We start from the raw sequence: 21,255 nt of genomic DNA on the forward strand, positions 1-21,255 counted from the left end.
TCAACTCAAGTTTTTTTTTTAATGGAATCCTTCCTCCTTCCCTCCCTCCCTAAATATTGTATTCTGCTTTGGAACTCATTGCTACAGGATTTTCTTACCTATGCCTATATGCACAGCAATATCTCCATAGATATGTATGCAGTTGCTGCATTTCATTGATGACTGAGCCGCTGAGAAGTAAACAAGCACTCACATAGCAACAATTTAAGTAATATAGTGAGGCTGTTCAGTGTGACAAGGTGTTTATTCCCACCAGAAATGGATTTCTGGTGGCATACCTGCAGAGCAAGCAGGTTCACAGGAATGGATTGAATGTATTGTGCCTCATGCTCTCTCTTTCCAACAAAATATAAGTTGCCTTTATTTGAGCCAGATGATTGGTCTTTCTCCACTAGTGCTGTCTACACCCAGCTTGTGGCAGCAGCTCATCTCTGTGTCAGTCAGTGGCATTTCCCAGTCCTGTTTATATGGAGAAGCCAGGTATTGAACCTGGGACTTTGGGCATGCAAAGCAAGTGCATTATGCTGTAGCCATCTCCACAAAACTTTAATTGGGCAGGAAATCCATGCCAGCAGCTGGTCCATATGACTATGCCAATTTATCAAATAAGTGTTCTGCCAGATGGTACACAGCAGTGTTAACAGGTAGAAGTCAGACCTTTAGGGTCCAGCTTACAACCATGTGGTGCTAGTTTGTAACTTTGGTGTTCAGAATGTTTTTTTTCTCTTTTTCATTCATTACATCAAAACAACCCTGCCAAAATTAGAAGCTTGGTCAGCAATCCAACACATCTGGAAGGCACCACATTGGGGAAAGTTGATTCTACACTAACATTCATATAGCATTTCATTTCAATTTTTATTTCTTTGATTTCAGAATAATTTGTTGTGTATTTCTTATACAGGTACAATCATTTCATAATTGCAAGCATGTTTTTTATTATGTTTTCTCAGAAAACATTGAATTTGTCACAGCCCTGAAAAGTTTGATACATTGTGCTTGGAAAGGTAGGTAGGTGCACACAATGGGACAGGAAATTTTTAGGTAGAATATAACTTGGATTGCACTAACTCCTTTTCCTGTTTCCTGTAACAAATTGTATAAAGAGTGCTAGCTTGGATATCCTCTGCATCTGAAAAGGCCTGGTTAGTTCAGAGTCATAATTTTGAACTCCAGTTGCTGGCTCCAAATCTAATATTCTTATCATCTGAATATTTTTAAAGAGATGCTACCTTAGCATACACTGTGATAATTAGGACATGAAATATATTGGTTGTTTTTTTCCTTGAATACAGTACAGAACTACAACATTCTACAGATACAGAAGCATAGAAAAAACCAGTAAATCAAAGATAATATCTAAAAACATTTATAGTTAAACTAGCATCCAGGCTTTTCTGAAGAATCTCAAGATTATGTGTTAGAATGCATGTTCCGTGATAAGGGGCATTAGCATTTGTGATAACAGCACATACAATTTGCTGCATGTGGGAGAAGGATGCATATGAAAGAAGGGAGGCTTTCTTGGATGCTCATCCAGCCTTTGTTGTTATTAGCAGATGAGCTTACAGTTTGCTGTATATGTGGGAAGAGTTTAGTTCCCTGTGCTGGACTTGGGATGCTCTGGCCATCATGCTTTTGTCCTGCATGTGAAATGGGTTTGGATGAAGTGAGGCAGGCTTGAGTTGCTCTTTTGCCTGCTTGAACTGGTAGCTGTAGAGATGCATGTTTTATTTTGTTTTTGGTACATGTGCATGTGGTTGCAAACAGAGCCTTTCTCACCTGCTCAGCCATTCAGCATGTGTTGTTCCGGCAGCATTATACTGGAGCCCCTGAAGCAAGAGTGCCTTGCACACTTGCCTTCCCTCGGTAGCAGAGATGGTGGTGGACCTAGGTGAGCAGGCCTCTTTCAGGGGAGAGGGCTGATGGAAGCAGGCAGCCATGCAAGGGAGAGAAATGTTCCTTGTCCATCCACATTGTGTTGCAGGTAGTAGACCAGTAACAAGAAGGACCCCTCCCCGCAATTCCCACAGTACCAGTGATTTCCCAGCTTTTCAAACACAGCTCTTTTTGGCATCCACCTGCCACACCAGTTTCCCTCAACTTCCTCTGCCTCTTCTTAAGCCTGTCTTCAGTGCCAGAGATGTATCCTTGCTCCATTCAGTTTGTGTGAATGGTTGCTGATTTGGGAGCAAGAAAGAACAGGAGTAGACTTGGATACTGAATTTGGGGGAAAGTGATTTGTGGATGATTGACCTATTTTGGGGAATAAATTATTTTAGAGGAATTTATTTAGAGGAGATTCATAGAAATTAATTGATGACTTCTGTGAAATGTGTATTTTGTTGTTCTGTATTGAGACAAATATAGAGACACTGTAAAGGGCAGGATGCAAAAAATTTAAACAGACAGACAGACAATATATTTGCTTTTATCCATGGGACTCTGGCTTGTGTTCAGTTCCTTGGATAAGCTAATATTCTTTTGTGATTAGCCAAGCCTCCATGGCAACCAGTTGGCCATGTCCCAGTGACAGCCATTTTGTTTCCATGCTCTTGATAGTTTCTCCTGGAAGTTTCAAGTGTTCCTCAAAAGTTGGAACCTCTGGGTTTAGGCATTCTAACTCTTCCTATAGTTGCTATTTGTGCTGCTAGAAGGAAGTGAAATTACAATAGAAATCAACAGCTTTACCTCTGAGCAAGCATGCTTAGAATTGAGATGAACTTGTCTCAGGAACTCCTTTTCATGGGATCATTTTTGAGCAGTGGCACAAAAACTTTCTGAACTCTAAAAAACAGAGCAGTGGTGCTTTGGCCTAATAAAGTGTATTATCTGCCCTATTTTGTCTTTCATTTTTAGTCTGGGACTGACTTGTCTACAGAAGCCCTATGGGCAACTGTGAAATGAGTTAGAGCACTTGCTTATGGAAGTTCCTGTTGTAAAGCCTTTATTTAGGTCAGGAGGTAATCTTGACCACGTCCAGCAAGCAATAGTGACTTGGCTACTTTAGTTAGTCCATTCCAACCTTTTACAAGTTAGGGACCATCTTGAATGAAAATGGAATGGTTGAAGGGAACTCAGGCGGGTGTGAGGCACCAGACAGTGACCCAGGCCTCTAGTTTGTGGACAGTTGGGTGCAGGCATCTATGCCCAACAGTGGTACAGAGCTGCAGGAGGAAAGTGGATCTTAATCTGGCACTGGTTGTTAACAGAAAGCCAAGCAGCAAAGAAAGGTGTTAGAGGGAGGTTGACAAGATAGAAAGCATCCTTATTTGTAGTTGTGCCGGCAGTTTTGTGAGCTGCTTGTAGTAGTATAGTTGAAAGGATGATGTGCATGGGCTCTGGTGGTAACAAAAGCAAATAAAGGGAAGTCAGAAACAAAGCAGCCAGTCCAATGAATGTCTCCCCCCACCCTCCAAGTGCTGAGAACTGTTGTACAAAGAGAGCGGTGATATTATTCATTAACAGGAATCTGCCATTCCAGCAGTGACAAATAGCCTCTCGCTGCCTTTGCATCAGCTCCTGTACAGACCATAAAGCATGGGGACAGCTTAAATATGGACCTGCTCAGCACAGGCCACTGGGTGATCCGTCTTGGTGGCTATAATGCAGCTGCAGCCAGCTTCACTCCAAATGAGCCCATTTCCCAAGGCTGGGCATGTACACTAGTTAGTTCCAGCATCTCTTTGGGATTTCACGATAGACTGTTTCAGCCAGCTTCACTGTGCCTGCTATGTGTACAAGCCTGTCTCTTGCATACACTTCACTACTCTGGCATGTCATTACATCTGTTGAGGCCACAATTTGAACTTACCTGTACAAGAACAGGGCTGGCATTAGCCTTTTAGCAACTCAAGGTGAAAAAGCTATGTCGCTGACCTGCCCACCCCTGTTCATTTTCGTCTTTTTTCATGCCTCCCAGTTGGCTATGCTCTCATTTCCTCCACTCATTTTTCTCCTCTGGCCATTCTAGGAAATGGGTGTGCTATGTGTATGCTGTAAGCATGGAGGTGTTTTTCTCCTTACCCTTTGCTTCATTTCAAGAGCTGGTAAGATTCCTACATAGGGGTAGCATATTACAGTTAAAATTCATTGCCACTGAATAGCCTTTTAGTGTTACCTCCCAAGTCAGCATCTTGTATCACAGTAAATAAGTCACAACGAGCTTTTCCTACATTTCAAATGGGGTGAATCTCCACAGGTAGGTAACCATAGTGGCCAGGTGTCCTTGTCAGGCTTTTTATTCATAGTTGGTCTAAATGCAGATATCTGAGTTTTTAGTGTTCCAAAAGAATTAGAAATTGTCTCCTAAACATCACCCAAGACATAAAGGATATGATTGAAGCATGATCAAAATCCTATTAGATGGTTAAAATCATACATCACGACCCTAGGGACAGATGTGTAAATATGAAGCCCTACTGTCCTCTGTTCCTTTCAGAGCAAGACAAAAGCAACTTTGTGCTTTTCTCTGTTACCTTCCTGGATGCTGTCCTGGAATCCAGGGTAGTCCACCTCAAGGCCATTAGGCCTTGCTTCATTCTTAGAAGAGGCTTGGCCAATCTTTTCAGACCACTGTATATGCTGTGTTGCATTTTTCTTTTTCAGGAAGGTGGGGAGGAAGCAAATGGAAGATCCACTGGGTTTGAAAGGGAAAATGGGTTGCCTAAAATAAATGGCCCACTTGGAGAGAAAGGGCCACTCTCCAGGCAGAGTAACCCTGGGTTGACCCCATCCATACTCACCCCTAAATCAATTGCATCTTATTATTACAATATCAATATACAATATTCTAACAATAACAACATTGATTTTCCAGGCAGGGGCTGCACCTCAGCCTGTTTTAAAGAGAAGCGAGTAAATAGCAGCCCTCATTAAAAATCTATAGATTGCCCCCTCCCACCAGCCTTCTTCCCCTCCCAAAAAGAGAAAAAGCAGTTTATATTCATTAGAGCTATTGAATATAAAGTAATATGTTTGTGTTGGACATTGGGGTAATGTGATAATCTGTCCGCATATCAGAGAGAAATCCACTTAGCAGCGCTGTCAGCTTGACAAGAAAAATGGGCCCATAAAGCTGGCGAATACATCGGAGGAAAAGAGCTGAGCATGTCTGTGTTGTGTGTTTGGTGGTGATTTTGTCTCAATGGGCAGGTCTAGGATAGGTACATTTGTCAGTTGTGACCTGGACTGCCACTGTGTAGACTCAGGGCTTGATGCGGGGAGTCAGGTATTTGAGAGTGGAGATGCGCCATTGTAAAAGGCTGTGTCTTTATGGAACTGGGCAGGCCTCAGAGGGTTTATTTCTATGTGCATATCCTTGCACAGATGCAATTAAGATGCTAACAGTGCGAGGTTGACTTTCCTCTGTTTCCAGTTTAGCACAACTCAGTCCAGCCAAGAATTGCTGCAGAGAGAACCTATGAACATAAGGAGAGCCAGGTTTAGTCAAACCAAAGGCACATCTCCTCCAGTGCTCTGTTTGCACAGGGGCCAAACAGATGCCCACGAGACACAGAATGTGAGTGCAACAGCAAGCCCCCTCCCAGCAACTATAGAAGCATATTGCCTCTGATAATGGAGGTGTACACAGCCATTGTGTCTATTCCCTCCACGAATTAGTCTTATCCTGTTAGATAGGGGAAATGGGTAGCAACACTGGCAGGATGTAAACTGTTTCAGTAACAGATATTTCAGAATTATTCACTGCATTCAGCTGAGAGAGAAGTAACAGTCTGGTTGTGGGCCCTGAGGTTTGGCTTCATTCTGCCTGTTCTGGCATACTTTCACAATTGACTTTATGTAACTTTCCCAGTTGGCACTGTTTGAATTGCCCAGGATGTAGGCCAGGGTGCAGAATGACTTTGGCAAGGGAGCAGTGGATGACCCTCCCATCCAGTTTTCTATGGGCTAGATGGTGTTAGGTGGGTACGGCCACATCATTTTCTCCACCCAGTGCGTGGGCCTGGGACAAGGCTTCATTGTGCATTGGCTTTCAAGGAAGCACTACATGCAGCAAAGTTAAGTCCATCTTTGCACACCCATCCCATTCCCAGCAGAAAGAGGCCAGGCACATGAAAGAGAAGCACCCGAGTCCCATTTGCTTCTCTGATGGAGAAACCGGAGGACTCAACTGCACTGAGCCCTCCTGCCTGCTTCTCCTGTTGCAGGAAGAAGGGTTTGTGCAAAGGAGAAAGAGACTCGCCCAAGTTCAGGAAGAGCATTTTCCTTGGTACATTCGAGTCCCAGCACCCTTCATCTCCCTATTGGTATCTCTCATAACTGCAGGGTTTTTGTTGCTGGCAAACTCCAGCAAGAGTTCCCCACTGTTGTGGGTAGCAGCAATGGGATACCTTCTGAAGGGACTCCTTGTGGGAGATGTTCTCTGGAGCCTACGAGGAGAAGCCCTAGGGGGTCACATCAGCATGCCATACAGGCTGAATTAGGTCCATGGGTTTTTACAACCTCTGTTGAAGGCCATGGAGTCCTGAAGGAAGATTGTAGCCTCAATTATAGACATGGATACTGGGGGTGGGGGTGGGGGGAGTGTAGTCTTCTCAGACTACCATAGAAATATGAGAACCAATGTAGCATAGAGGTTAAAGTATTGGACTGGGGACTTGGGAAATTCTATATTCTAGTCTCCACTCAGCCATGAAGCTCATAGGGTGGTTTTGGGCCAGTCATTCACTCTCAGCATAACTTACTTCACAGGGTTGTTGGGAGGATAAAATGGAGCTATGTAAGCTGCCTTGGCTTTCTCCCAGGAGGAAAAAAGGTAGGCAGTGTGGTGGTGATGATGATGATGGTATACCTGGCTGATGTTGGAACTTTAACTCTTTGGTCACATGCTCAAATCCATTGCGACTATTTGGGAGAGATCTTTGGCTATGGGATGGTATAGAAATTAAATCGGTGGTGGTGGTGGGGCAGGGAATCGGTCTTTTTCTGTATATCTGAAGAGCTGATCCAAAGCCACATATAGTGGTATCTGCCCCTATCTTTGGTAGCACTCAGGGGTCAGCAAAGCCCCCAGTGCTGTGTGGTCAGTGGACCTCTCGTGCTTAGTTGCCATTTTTATAAGAGAAAATCTACTTTCAAGGTAACGATGAGGAGATTTAGGAGATTTCATATGGCTAATAATTCCCCAAACAGTCATCTGACGATGTTGTTTTAAAAGCCGCTTAGTTTTTTGCTTTGGAGTTTATGAAAATCTCCCACACTAATATCCCGGGAGCCAGCCTATAATTGTGTTATTAAATCAATCGGAGCGGATTACATTGTAAAATCAATAAGCGGCTGTAATTGCATATTAGAAAGTTGTTCGGCTGTTGTTGATTTTTTTGTACACGGATAATTGTAATAAGCGTGTTTACCTTCATGCTGATTTGAAGACAGACTTGCTAAATGACTTGTGGCAAGCAAGTTTTGCAATGGCTTGTTAACAGACATTTGCAGGAGCCACCTGTACCCACTGGCTGGAAAACACCTGGTACAGCCTCGGTTTAAAATGGAGAAGCACAGACTGTCAGCCCAGGAAAGGCTGGCAGGTTATGAACACTGCCTAAGTAACACCTCATCAGAAAGGTTCTTTCCTTTCCCCATGTGCCACAACCCCTTCATTTCCCTGTACCCACTTCCTGTGGCAACGAGGCTTTGCGCTGATGCAAATTATTTAAAAAGTCAAATTGCTGAGTGGGGGAGACAGCTGGGGTGAAGGGGATGATATGCATAAAAGAAGATGGTGGGAGCATAAGAGGGGGAAAGGGGTTAATGAGTGCATTCATGCATGCATGCTTGAAAGAGAGGGGTGCTGTTAGTTGTGACTCCACCTCTTTCTGGCTCCTCCCATTGTACACTGGTACAGGCACTGACACACAACCAGAGAGAATTCTGCAGAGGGAATGTAGTCCTTGAGGGTAGAGTATGAGATCAGATGTTCAAAACAAGAGAACAGCTATATTGGGGTCAGGCCAGGCATTTATCTTGCCCAGTATCCTGACTCTTGCAGTGACAGAGTGCAGTTTCAGCCACATCTGTGCATATTCTGCAATAGCTCATGGCCTGTCACTCTCAGCTGAATGTGTGAATTGCCTACACTGAATGTTTTGTGATGTGAGATGGGGGTAGTATGAAGGCTCTTACAATGTTTGATCTCTACTGGCAGTTTCAGACCTACAGGTTGTTAGTTGTTGTCAACTTGATGTTCAGCTTAATTCTGGATCTTTTAGAGGAAACAGCACTTCACAATAGAGTGCTCTCAGTTGATTGCTAATTGAAGCTTAATGCCATACCATCTGTATAAAGATTTGTTTATTGTCTGTCTCTGCTGATTCACATGTGGAATCATTCCTACCTGTAAGGGATGATAATATAATAATTACAATTTATCTAATACATTCTGGGCTTCAGAGTACTTCACATCTATTAACAGAATAACCCTTACAATAGTCTTGTGAAATAGGCTAATATCATCCCCATATTGCAAATGAGGGCTAGAGGCTGAGAAAGGAGAGCCTAAGGCCTATGGGTTGGATCCAGACCAGGTCATGCTTAGAGTAGACCTGCTGAAATAATAGGTTGATCATGACTGTCTTATGTTTCATAAATGTCATTGGGTCAGCTCTGGGCATGATTCAGTCAGGATCCAATCCTTTATTTACCCAATGAGTTAATAGCAGAAATGAGACAAACTGACTCAAATTCATACTGTAGCCAGCATAATTTACTACCGTTTAAGGCTTGGACAGACTCCCTCAGTTGTAATGTGGGAAACATAGGTTTCACTATGCTTAGTATGGATTCAGGGCAAGGGCAAATAAAAAAGGTGTGCAAGCAAAATGAAGAGTTGTAGGGGAAAGACCCAACCCCTGCAAGGATGCTTTCATGAGAAGGTTGAAAGAAACGACCAGGAATGAATAAGCAAGTGCTGGTCAGTTTAGGCTAATTAAAGTGGGCAGGGAATGAAAATTGGTCAAGATTGGAATAAGATTCCAAGGGTATTGGTAGTTCCCCGTTTATATGGATGTGCACATATGTGTATGCAGGGGCGGGGAAACAAAAAGCAAAGATGAGCACACAGTTGTCATTTGTATGTATGTATGAAAGAGGCTGTTTTCAACTGAGCCTATGACTTACCAGTTTACCCACTGGGCTTATCTCTCCTTCTGCCCAAAGCCATGGTCTTCTGTGAGTTAAGTCTTTCTCTGTGGCAGATGGGCTTCCCACTCAGCAGCAGGCCTCTTATTGTTCTTTCAGTAGTGGGACAGCAACACAAAGTTCTCTTTTTTTTTGCAGAGCAGAGCAGAGAAAGGAGCCTTACTAATTTCCAGAAGGGTAGCCTCTGACAACTGTGTGACTCCCCATGAAACACCACTCTACCTGGGGAGCTGAGGTTCTTAACACCAAACCCAGTACATCTAGCCACCAAACTCTGCTACAGCATACTCGCCCATTATTACTTCAGTTTTGGAGAGAATATATATCTTCAGTTCAGTGACACTGTTAACGGGCACTCATGTGGTCCCACATTATGTCAGCATCTTCATGGAAGACTTGAAATAATACTTTCTCAACTCCTGACTCCAAAACCCTTTTATCTGGACTCATAGGCAAGAGACCCTACCAAAATTCTGTGAACACTTCAATAACTTCCAGTCCACCATCCTCTTGAACCTAGACCATTTGATGCAACCGGTGCAATATACAAATGCAATATGTGTACCTAAACTCTAATATCGTCTTTGGCAATCTTTCTGTGGGAGCCTTTGCCAAATGACGTAAGGGAGGTAGCTACAAAAAAGAGGAACTTTTCTGTTGGGCCACCCCATTGGTGGAATGATCTTCCCAGACAGGCTTGTCTAGTGCATCTCCTGTGAACACCTTATCGTTCCAGGCATTTTCATTTTCAGCTTGCTTTTCAATCAGTGCTGTTTATTACATCTTCATATTGCTGGTAGGTCTTATTTTTATTCTAATATTAACCATTTAACCTAACCATTAATTTCAGCAGTTTAAAACTGTAATTTTAAACTTCTAAACTCCTATATTATATTTTCTTATGTTCTCTTTTATCGTTTGAATTGCTGTGAACTGCTCAGAGAGCTTCACCTATTTGGCAATGTAGAAATGTAAATAAATAGGTTCACTTTCTGGATATGACAGTGCAACTGCATAATAGGCAAATAATCCCTGCCCCATAACCACCCTACAGATTGCTACACATGTCTACATGCTTCCAGCTTCTACACAGCATGAAATCTTTTGCTTATAGCCAAGCTCTATGATACGGCAACATCTTCTCAGACTCGTCAGACAGCTTATAGATTTCAAGCACCCATTTCTTAGGCTATAGTACCCACAAAACAAAGTAAAACAAAAACAAATCAATAGGACCATGCTAGTTCCTAGGAATAATCTCCCACAAGGCAGACCCAGAAGAGAAAATAATAGTGCATCACTTGTTTTCACCTATCACTTAATTTTTAAAAAATTGTTTTGTTTTGTTTAAATTGTTGTTTTAGATATTTTCAGCTAAGACCACTCAACTATATCACCAGTGATCTACAACTTATCCTGGACAGTGACATTTCCATCTCACAGGCCTTGGATAGTAGGCCTAGACTTGCTTATAGAAAACTAACGGCCCTTACAAGAGAGGACCAGACACTGTGGCAGATACAGATGACTATTATAGGAACCAATAATCTAATAATATCAGAGTTCTCATGGCAGATCATCTTCCAATGTGATATCTCCATCATTGTGCCTCACTGCATTGTACATAGGCAAACAGCCCAACCCCAAATAATGTTTCAGAACACAGGAACACAAATCTTACATCATGAATGGCAACGTTCAGAAACCACTGCAGATTTTAATCTTCTGGGACGCATGCACACCCATTAAGATGACCATCCTTGTTTTTCAAATACAACTATCAAGCCAGAATTGCTGAAGGATGGTTCATGAAGGGAGACGATTCTGTTTTCTGTGGTTTGAATTAAGAACAGGAATTTGTTTTTAAAACACACTACATTTGTTATTTGGTTCAGCATTGCAGTGGTTTCTGTGTTATGAAATATTGTAAAACTGTTAACTGTAATTATCACTGTCTGTACTTTTCACGTTTTAGTTTCCTCTGCAAACACATTCACATCTCCCTCTACATAACCCCTGCCTCAAGCATGAGTATATAATTCTGCCAATTTGATACTGCATGCATCCGATGAAAACTAATCACAGAATTAATTTGTTGATCTTTAAGGTGCTACAAAAGTCTTTGAAGCTTATTAAATTCTTGTATGGGGTTTTCTGCCTTCCGCTGACCATAGTAAGGGTAGCTTTGATGAGGGATTTGAGGACGTCTTCCAACAAATCAAGCTTCCTTGTCTTCTGTCCAGAGGAGACACTCTTAACTGCAATCATATTGTAGCATTATCAAATAAAAATATAAGGAAGTTTTTCACCAGCTCAGTTGTTGGAATCCACTCCTGCTTCTCCTTCTCAGCAGTTAAGTTGGGTGTGCATGTCAGTTCCTCACTTTAGGCTTCTTGGGCTGGTATAGAGTGCTGGAGCAGCCCCAGTTATTGGAGACAGAGCCTCTTCTCATTTGACAAGTCTCAAACCTTCCTGAGCTCATTAGAGGAAGTAGTTCCAGTGTTCAATCAGCCTTAAAAATGGGGTAAATTTCCTTGGGAGGGATCTGCTACCTAAATGTATGAAGAAGGAAATTGCAAGGGGCTTCAGTGTGACCAGTGTGAAGCTACTCTGATTTTTCTTCAAAAAGAAGTCCTGACACCATATTTGCAAGTGCCAGAATAAGCACAGTAGGGTGTGGACTTGATGTCAAAGATGCCTTTCTTCAGAAGAGGGAGGGGAATACTATTTGCCTACTCCTGTTCTTAACCAAAGCAGACTCCCAAACTCGTGAAGTCACATATTGCCCTCTGGTGCCCAACCACAGGCACAAAGAGACAGATACCCATGTATCCAACTCCATGTTTTCTCTTCTCAGATAAGGAGGTGAGAGCTCTCTCTGAGGAAATAGAACCTTCAAAGCCAGCTCCTCATTCCAGTTCTCCTAGTTCCTCAGTTTTCCCTACATCAAAGATTCAGTCTTTATCAAGGTCTACTTTGTAGGCTTTCTTTGGTCTCTTGCAAAATTTCACACTATTTCAACATGTCAACCCGGTGCTTCAGTAGTGGACTGTCTTCAACCACAGATTCCAAGAAGATGAACCCTTCAGAGAAACCCATATACCACTCTTGAAAAATGCATCTATTTAGTTAGTGAGATGTTAGTCATGGGCATAGAATAGTCTTGGATCTTCAAGAACAAGTTGCAAGCAAGTCAGACACCATCATAACTGACCTTGAACAAAGCAGAAAGAGAGCATTTGACACTCTGATAGTTACATCAGAAATGTTTAACATCCAGAAATTGATCTCTTCTTTGCCCTCCAGAGAAGTTCTGTGCCACAGTCAGAACAGAAGGCAGTAGCAATAAATGCCACAGATGATAGGAAAAACAATTGGGCCTGGTACTATAAACCACCAGGAGATGTGTACTATAACTTGACCTTCTGATACAGGGTCCCATCTACTACAAACATGTCAACATCTAACTGCTTGGTGGTTCAGCAGCAGTTGGTTATTTCAGGGAACTGCTTTCCTCTTTGCTGACTTTTAGCAGATCTTCAGCTAATAGAGTCTAGAATTCTTGGAGACTAGATGTTGCCTTATGCCAATATGAAATGATATGTTGCATGATATGATATCCCCAACCAGTACCAGTCTTTGGCCTGTTGGGAACTGAGCCTCACAGTAGGACTCGATCCAGAGTTCGAATGTATAGTATCGCTCCGCAGTTCAAACAATGCTTCTAAGTTCAAACTGCAAGTGAAGTGGAAAAAAATATGGTCACAGTGAAAACATCATTGGTTGGAAAAAAAAAAAGTAAAAGACACATTGCCTCGATGTCCTGAATCAATTCATCTTGAATCCATTCATCTTGAATCAATCCAGGACATTGAAGCAGCTATGGCAGCACAACTGAAGACACTCAAGAATGATGGGTAAGTATGTTCAAAGTGAGGGGGAGCATTTTCAGGGGGATTAATGGCAATGTGTCTTTTACTGTAATAATTTTTTTATTTAAACATTTGCCAAATTTTTGATCATATTTCATATATTACCTCAAACTTAATTTGTTTCAGGAGGCTGTATTTTCTGTTTACATTTATCAAATGGGTATTGTTTAGGGCCTGGAAACAGATTAATTCACTTTTCATTATTTCTAATGGGGAAAATTGATTCGGACTTTGAACGATTCAGAATTCAAACAGTCTCCTGAAATTAATTGTTTGAAGACACCATTGTAATGTGCTTGAATCATCCCGAAACCATCCCCTGCCTCCCTGGTCTGTGGAAAAATTGTCTTCCACGAAACTGGTCTGTGGTGCCAAAGAGGTTGGGAACAGCTGCCTTATGCCATTAATAGAAGCAAGTCCCATTAGCTGTTTTTGAGATTCAGTCCCCATCCCCTTCAAATATGTTCTGGCACTAACACACTGAATTCTCAGGTGTGGCCTGTGACTTGAAATTGAAGAAGTGGGGAGTCAGTCTGAGATCACAAATATATCCAGCAGTGCTTAAATAGGTGCACAGGTTTCTTACTTTGATCCTTAATACCATTGTTTCTGCATGGATGGCAGCTCTGTGGCATCAGTTCTATTAAAAGAGCTCACCTTGAAGACTCGCTTCCTTACAGCCATAATAACTGCCTATAGGGTTTCTGAAGTGGGTGCACTCTTAGTGGACAAGAACTTGTGCTTTTCCTGCAATGAGAAGGTAGCACACTGCCCCAATCCTTCATACCCAAGGTGAACACCATTCTAATATTGGTCTCAGCAGGTTGTTCCCCCATTTTCCTTTCTAATGCTTCCTACCTTAGGGAAGAAGAAGAGTGCATATTAGACTTACACATATTTCTCAAATTTTACTTTAAGTTGCAACTAGGGGAGTTCAGCATATTGAGCTCAGTGGGTTTCCTGCCTTTTTATGATCCTATGATCAGAAACTGGCCAGGTCAGTTTTTCCCCACAGACTTCCATCTCTAAGATGGGCCACAGTTAATTTACCTGTTTTAGAAACAGAAGACAATGCGTTGGCAGCAGTGCAGAGCTAACAAACTAGAAGCAGGGGGGATCATGAAGATTTGTTGGATTATATTCCTCACTCATCCCTAGATTGGATATTTTAAGCAAGGCGTGCATCTATGTGTTTTCTTTCTGGATTTCCCCCAAAGTAGGAAAGTCTCTAATACAATGTTATCTAGGTAGCTCAAAGAGTCATCTTATTTTACAGCATACTTCCTGAAGGGAGCAGCAACAACATCAAGATTTTAAGGAAATCTGTTGGATAGCCACTTGAGTATCAGTCAGTTCATACATTTAGAAGGCACTACAAGATTGTTATTGGGTAAGCTGCACATTTTGAAGGCGGGCTATTGAAGAGTATTCTGGAAGACTGACTATGGCACGGGCCATGTGTTACCTGGGATGGAGTTAGTCTTATACATTCCAGTTCTTCTTTGTGGTCTCTGCGCATCACACACATGGCCTCTGCACCTGTGTGGAGCCTCTTGTCGGGAAGATTCTGCAGCTATGCAGTCAATTGGGCAGGAGCCCTCCCCTTCCTGTTCTAGGTTCCTGAGGGAAGGGCTCCTGCCCTTCCCTCAGTTCCTTTTTAGCCACTATTTTAACCACTAGCTTCTCTCCTCACACTCAAATATTCTTTGTTGGTCTTCAATCTTCCTGTCTAAATAATCCATCTTCCTTCTTCCTTTCCCCCCCTTGTGAACATGTTTTCCCTTCACTCTTTACCTTTAAAAAAAATCATGTATTTCTTCCCACTTTTTTTCCTCCTCCTCCTCCTCATCTTATCATCCCCTTGTCAAGTCACTCTTCACCTCTGTTTCTTCTCCACCCTCCCCATCTATTGCCATGGCTTCAACAGCAGCATTTAGAAGTTGTGTCCACTGCAAAAGCAGGCTCCCCCTCTCAGGAGGTCACTCCCTCTGCCTCCTCTGCCTGGGCAAGGGACACGTTGTGGAGGCTTGCTTGAACTCCTAGGCTTTCACTAAGCAGACCCAGAGACATTGAATGGATTGTCTGAAGGCCAAATCGTGGAAAAATTCAGCAGGCAAACAGGGCAAGGTCGCTCATCCACCCAGGGGATGCCCACACCAAGTATCGGATGGATGGAGGACCCTGGTCAACCCAGCTTCTCCCCAACCAGGCTATTTGTCTGACCATCACGAGGCCAGGAAAGTGGCCACATACACTGAAAAGATGGGTGTTGCAGCCAAAGAGAAAAGAAGACTTTGCAAGAGGCCCCATTGCCACTCAATGTCAAAGATTTGCTTGGACTTGTACTTGGAATGCTCATGAATCCCAGTGCCGAGAGAGGAGCCAACCTGTGCCACATTGGTATTGGAAGGGGAACTAAGAGAAACCCATCCCTGATCCTCAGCCCAGCCACTGTCCCAGGTGTCAAAGTGATCTTTCTGTTTGCAGGGACTGCATCGACATCAAGGCAATCCATCCACACCTTACTGAGGCCAATACCTCCTTTGGAGACTGGTTTTACATCAAGGTGATCCGCCTATGCATTAGTGAGATTGACACCACCACTGGGAACTTAGGGACACTGGGGCAGATCTCACTCTCCCCTCATGGAACTGAATATCCCACTGGTTCCCATTACCATGTCACTTCTGAGTGATCTTCTGGGCATCCTCCAGTGATGACTGAGACTCTTGGGACTGAGAGTTCACCAGACTTGGGGACAGATAATTGGTACCAAGGCATCAATGCCATCATGTTAACTTTGAGTTATTTTTCCTGATGTCAATACAAGGCCCTGGTACTGAGCTGATGCCAATCCCCACATCCTCAACCTTAGTTCTCCTGAGACCAAGGATGCCATCCCTCTCATCGGGACCAGAGTCAGGATAGGCAGTGTTGCTGGCCCCATCTACCTCATCACCTGACACTATTGTTGCCTTGCAGGACCTGGCTTCTCCTTTGGAAGAGATGGGTTGTTTTAGGAAGCAGGTCTTTCAGATGGCTCCCTCCTTTGGGCTCAAGATGGAGTGGCAGCAGGATTAAGTCACAAACACAGTATGGGACGTCTTGTACTCTGAGACTCAGCACCAGTGGTGATCCCCATCTTGTCTACCTTGCTGCAGATGATTTAGCAGATTTGAAAGGCTCTCTCCATGGCACACTCCACATTGAAGAGACAGTGCACTGAGTGCTGGAGTAAGGTATCCCATCCCCTTTCCAGCATCCCAAGCCAAATTTGGTCATAGTCAAGTCCACACAGGGAAGGTCACAGTGGGAACACATGGCGCAGGTAGACTGCAAGGGCCAGCACCTGGATGGGATGGCATGGCAGCTCTATGTGCCTTTGGCACTTGGCCTCCAGGTCTCTAATTATGAGGCCACTATGGCCTGATGCCAGTTGTTCCTTTGGAACAGGATCAGAGCCTTGTGGAAACACCTGCCCAGACACAGGACCCTAGCCTGGCTGTTCCAGACAAAAGCCTTCAGTAGATCACTGCAGCACAGCACCTCATGGATTGCCAAGCCAGGCCATGATAGTTTCTGTACCCATCCATTAACATGCCTGGCTGTGGTCCACAGGACTCCTGTAAGGGATATTGAGGCCTTCCCCTTCATCACAGACAAGGGGATGGACTCCCTTCAATAGGTCAGTTCAACAGCTTCCAGCAGCCAGTGACCAGGCCACATAAGTAGTTTGGGGGGCCTTCCCCTGAATAACATCAAAGGGCCTTCATTGAATACTTCCCATTCTCCAGCTAGACCCCCAGCCCAGAAAGCATGATACTAATGTCTACTTTAGACAGACACATAAGTGCCCAGAAGGGAACAACCACCACCACTGACTGTTCCCACTAGTACCCCCCCCCCCCCCCCCCCCGATGGGCATCTTGCCTGATTTCTCCCTGCTTGGGAAGCAATAAAATCCCATTCATAGGCTCTGTCCACTGTGGAAAAGTTGCCAGATTCAGTTCAACAGCTTCCCACCTGTCAGTAGCGTAAGAAATATGCCCTTATATCAGAGGTCAGCACTGATACCAGAGGTCAATGCATTACCCTCCAAAGAGGCCACAGAGAGAGTCCATCATTCCAACCTTGCCCAACACTTCCATTCTCTATACTTCTGAGTACCAAAGCAATATGGGGAACTGAGACTGATTCTGGACCTCAGAGGCATTAATTGGTTTATCACACTGAGAAAGATTAGGATGGTCATCCTACAGAACATCCACCCTCACTTGCAAGAGGATTCATCATGATCAACCTGACAGATGCCTATTTCCATGTCACCATAGACCACAACTACAGACACTTTATACTTCTACATCAGGGACAAGACATTCCAATTCTCTTTGCTCCCATTCGGCTTCCCAGCTGCCCCCGGGGTCTTCACCAAGTGCACAGCCATGGTCAGCTCTCACCTTCACCTCCAAGAAGTACAGGTCTTCCCATACCTCAGTGACTGGCTTCTGGTTGCACCATCTAAGGCAGAACTGATGGACATCATCCACACCACCTGCTCCCTCCTTCAGACCCTGGCTCACCAAATGCAGAAGTTGAGAGGCTACTGCCTCAACAGTAGCAGTGGTCCCCTTTGCAAAACTTCAACTGAGATCCCTGAGGCTCCGATTTATCCGCATGTTCCACACATCAGATGACACATGCTTGACACATCTTGACCCATCTGTCCAGAACAACCTGCAGTGGTGAACTGCGCCTCACAACCTGGCAAAGGACACCAGCTTTTACCCCCAGGACCCACCATCACAATGGATGCATCCCTATCAGGATGGGGAGCCCACTACAATGACCTCCAAATCCAGGCTAAAACCTTTTTATTTTTGCAGTATTTTATGGTTTGGATTATGATTTTAATTGGGGTTTTATTGTACAGAACTGAAGCTGTGCTTTACTTTGTTTTATTGTAAGACCATCCCAAGACTATTTGGTAGTGGACAGTATAGAAGAGTTTTAAATAATAAATACCACCAGGAGTCCCACAAGCACATCAGTTTCTTGGTTATGTTACCTGTCACAAGGCCCTGATTGCCCTCCAGTCGTCCTTCCATGGATAGCATGGCCAGGAAGTCCCAGACAACACAACTGTGGTATTCGGCATCAGCAAGCAGGGTGGCACATGGTCCATCCCACTGATGAAGCTGGATGTCAGGATTTGGGGTTGGTGCATCACCTTCACAGCCACCCATGTGGCAGGGCTTGAGCAACATTCTGGCAGGCACACCCTGATTCACACAAACCTCAGTCCGTGCGTGGCAGCTGAACGCCAGCACCATCTGTGTCCTCTTCACACAGACCCTCAGTGGATTGGTTTGCCGCAGCCAACAACATGCTGTGTGCAAGCTTCCGCTCCCAGGTAGGGCAAGGGACCCGCTCTCTGGAGGAGGACCTTCCTTCTCCAGCAGCAGGGGTTCACCTTTTCCGCAGATCATGAGGAAAGATCAGGAGGGACAAGATGGATGGCACCCTCATCACCCCATGGTGGCCAAGGCAGCTGCGGCGCGCCCGACTCCGCTATGGAACTTGCTTCTGACTGCCGCGCACCTCAGGCCTGATCTCACAGGACCAGTATCTTGGTATCTGGAGAACTCCAGCAACCAGATTGCATTGTACTCAGCAGAAAGAAAAGGAAATGTGGAGATGAGACAAATTCCTGCTTTGATTGTGTTCTGTGTGTGTGGTTGATGTGCGTGAGGCTAAAGGCAGATGGATGCGGTTTCTATACCAGCTCCTGATTCACAGAAACTGTAAGTGTAACACTTGCAACAAGTAAACTGTCTAAAACCATCTTTCTGTGGCTGGAGATTCTGGTTCTGACTAGAACGTTTGCAGCGCTAACCGCACAACCTGCCCCACCTCCCTCCCTCCCTTTCACTCTTACCTTCTGTGATGTATTTGCAGAAGGCTGTCATAGCTCTTCTGCTTCTCCAGCACCAAAATGGGTCGAGCTCTGCTGATTCCTGTAATCAGTCTAGTAGTTCTCTTTTGCACCTTTTCTCAATCTTAATAAATTACGTATCTCAATGAGTGCATAATTTACCTAACTGTATCGGAGAGTTTTTCCGTCCTGGTTTCTTTTGTTATAAAATTCCCGGTTTTGTTAGGCTAGCCACACCCATCAACTCCGCTGCAGTTGCAGAAATTTGAACATAAACTAAAATGCGGCAAGTCAAAATGCCATTTGCCTTCCTGCCTTTGCACCGTGGTGTTACCGGCACTCAAGAGGTTAATCACAGGGAAGGTTGTCCAGGCGTTCTGTGTGTCTGTTGACACCTTCCCAAATACTTTGGTGGCTACACTTTGGGGCCAAGATCGGCTGGGTGGCGGCTTCCTGTTCCATTTGGCCCCTGGTGTTCATTCCTCAGCCAGCGTGCCTGTCTCCTAGACAGTGAAATATGGCCACAATTAGCCCGGATACAGTTCAATTATGATAAACAGCACTTGCACCCTTTAAGCCGTGATTAAAAGGCCTCCCCCCTTTGATAGAGAGACCTAATTTCACATTATTATCGCTGCCGCTTGATTATAAAGCACTCCCTGGATTTACAGTTAAGAGATGGATGTGGAGGCGCTGCTTTATCATTTACACATCAGTAATGATGCAGCTGTCCCTCTGCCACAACATCCATTTACTCGCAGGGGTGTGTGTGTGTTCGACTTCCCTCCCCCATCTGAGTGGCAGCGCCACCCCATGTCATCCTGGCCCTGCCTGCCACATGCAAGTGGGCAAAGTCACCCTTACGGTAACAGCGTGATGAATGGGCGCACACTAATGAAATGGAGACATCAAGGCGTGGGGCGAGGAAGAAAGAGTGCTGATGGGAGGCAGCGGAGCTGTCCCGAGTCGGAGGGGAGCGGGAAGAAGGATCGCCTCGCCGCTGTGTGCTGTCAAGGGAGAAATTACACATTTACTCTTGCTTTTTCTTAAGGAGACGGCCACCATAGATCAAAACATGGATTTACAAGCCAATTTTCAACATGAAATATAGACACCAGGAATCAATTTAAGCCTTGCTTCTATTTTAGAAAACTCTGCTTGCGTTTAGTCCCAGGTAAATAACACAAGCTGAACCAGCCCACCCTGCTTTCCTGTTAGTTCAGAACAAAATGTAGTTTGTTTTATCTGTCCATTTCTGTGGCCTAATATCTTGTCCTAACTACCATCATCCCAACCCTGTGAGGCATCAGGAAAGGAGCAAGACTGGAACTAGCAGGGCCTGTAATCAAACTGCTCACTAAAATGGCACAGGAAAGAAGAATTTGTAACCATTTACCTTATCTGGGCGTAGTTTCTTGGGTGTGTCATGTAGAGTGTATACCTGTTTTTAAGGCTTGCTTCCAACTCACCTTGTTTGCTTTTCTAAGGAAAGAAGTATGAGCAGTTTTCTGCTAATATCTCAGGGAAGGAAGGGAAAGGAGATGTGGATGGTGTTTCCAGGCACCTGTTCTCTATTTCAAACATTTAGAGCAGGGTTGGGCATCACATGGTGGGCATGCAAGTCCCTGTACTGTTCTGTGGCTTTGCCACTACTGCATCACAACATGTACCACCAAGACCCCTGCAGTTTCACTGCTGAACAAGGCATCTTTTCTGTTGTCATGCCATCAGTGCATGGTAGCAGCAATTCCAGGGAGGACTGTTGCCCTTTCTGGGTTCCATCATGGAGGAAGTGAGCCTCTGGACCAGCAGAAGTTGCCCACATCTAATCTAGAGGTTGAGAGACACACCTTTGTTTACAGTTCTTTGTCATCACAGCCTTGCCTCTTTGATTATGCCAAAATGTATACATTCATTCAACTTGACACATTTTATGTGAGTTCAACTGGGCATTGTTAGACATCAGCCAAACAGGAAATACCGATGGTCCTTGGTACAGAGTCCCAGGAACCACAAGATACATCCTTCTGTGGAAAGATTGGTGCTCTCGTATCTTTCCTGTGTTGGGGAGGAAGAGATCAAGAGAACAGAGCAGGGGATGATCTGGGTCTACATGATTTAAAGCCCTCAACCCAACCATGGCCCTGTCCAAGGTTAAGAAACATTTAGACCAGCACTACAGCTTTGATCTACTGTAGAGCAGAGTCACACAGCAGTATCTGGTGTTGTACG

General features: G+C 44.3%; 1 protein-coding gene across 5 annotated transcripts in view; it reads left to right on the forward strand.

Moving 5' to 3' along the window:
• Nucleotides 1–21,255, forward strand: part of ERI3 (ERI1 exoribonuclease family member 3) — a 277,371-nt gene that overhangs the window by 250,874 nt on the left and 5,242 nt on the right. The window lies entirely within an intron of this gene.

The sequence above is a fragment of the Varanus komodoensis genome, unplaced genomic scaffold, assembly GCF_004798865.1.
Source record: "Varanus komodoensis strain SLA01 unplaced genomic scaffold, ASM479886v1 scaffold1, whole genome shotgun sequence".
NCBI classification, from domain to species: Eukaryota; Metazoa; Chordata; class Lepidosauria; order Squamata; family Varanidae; genus Varanus; species Varanus komodoensis.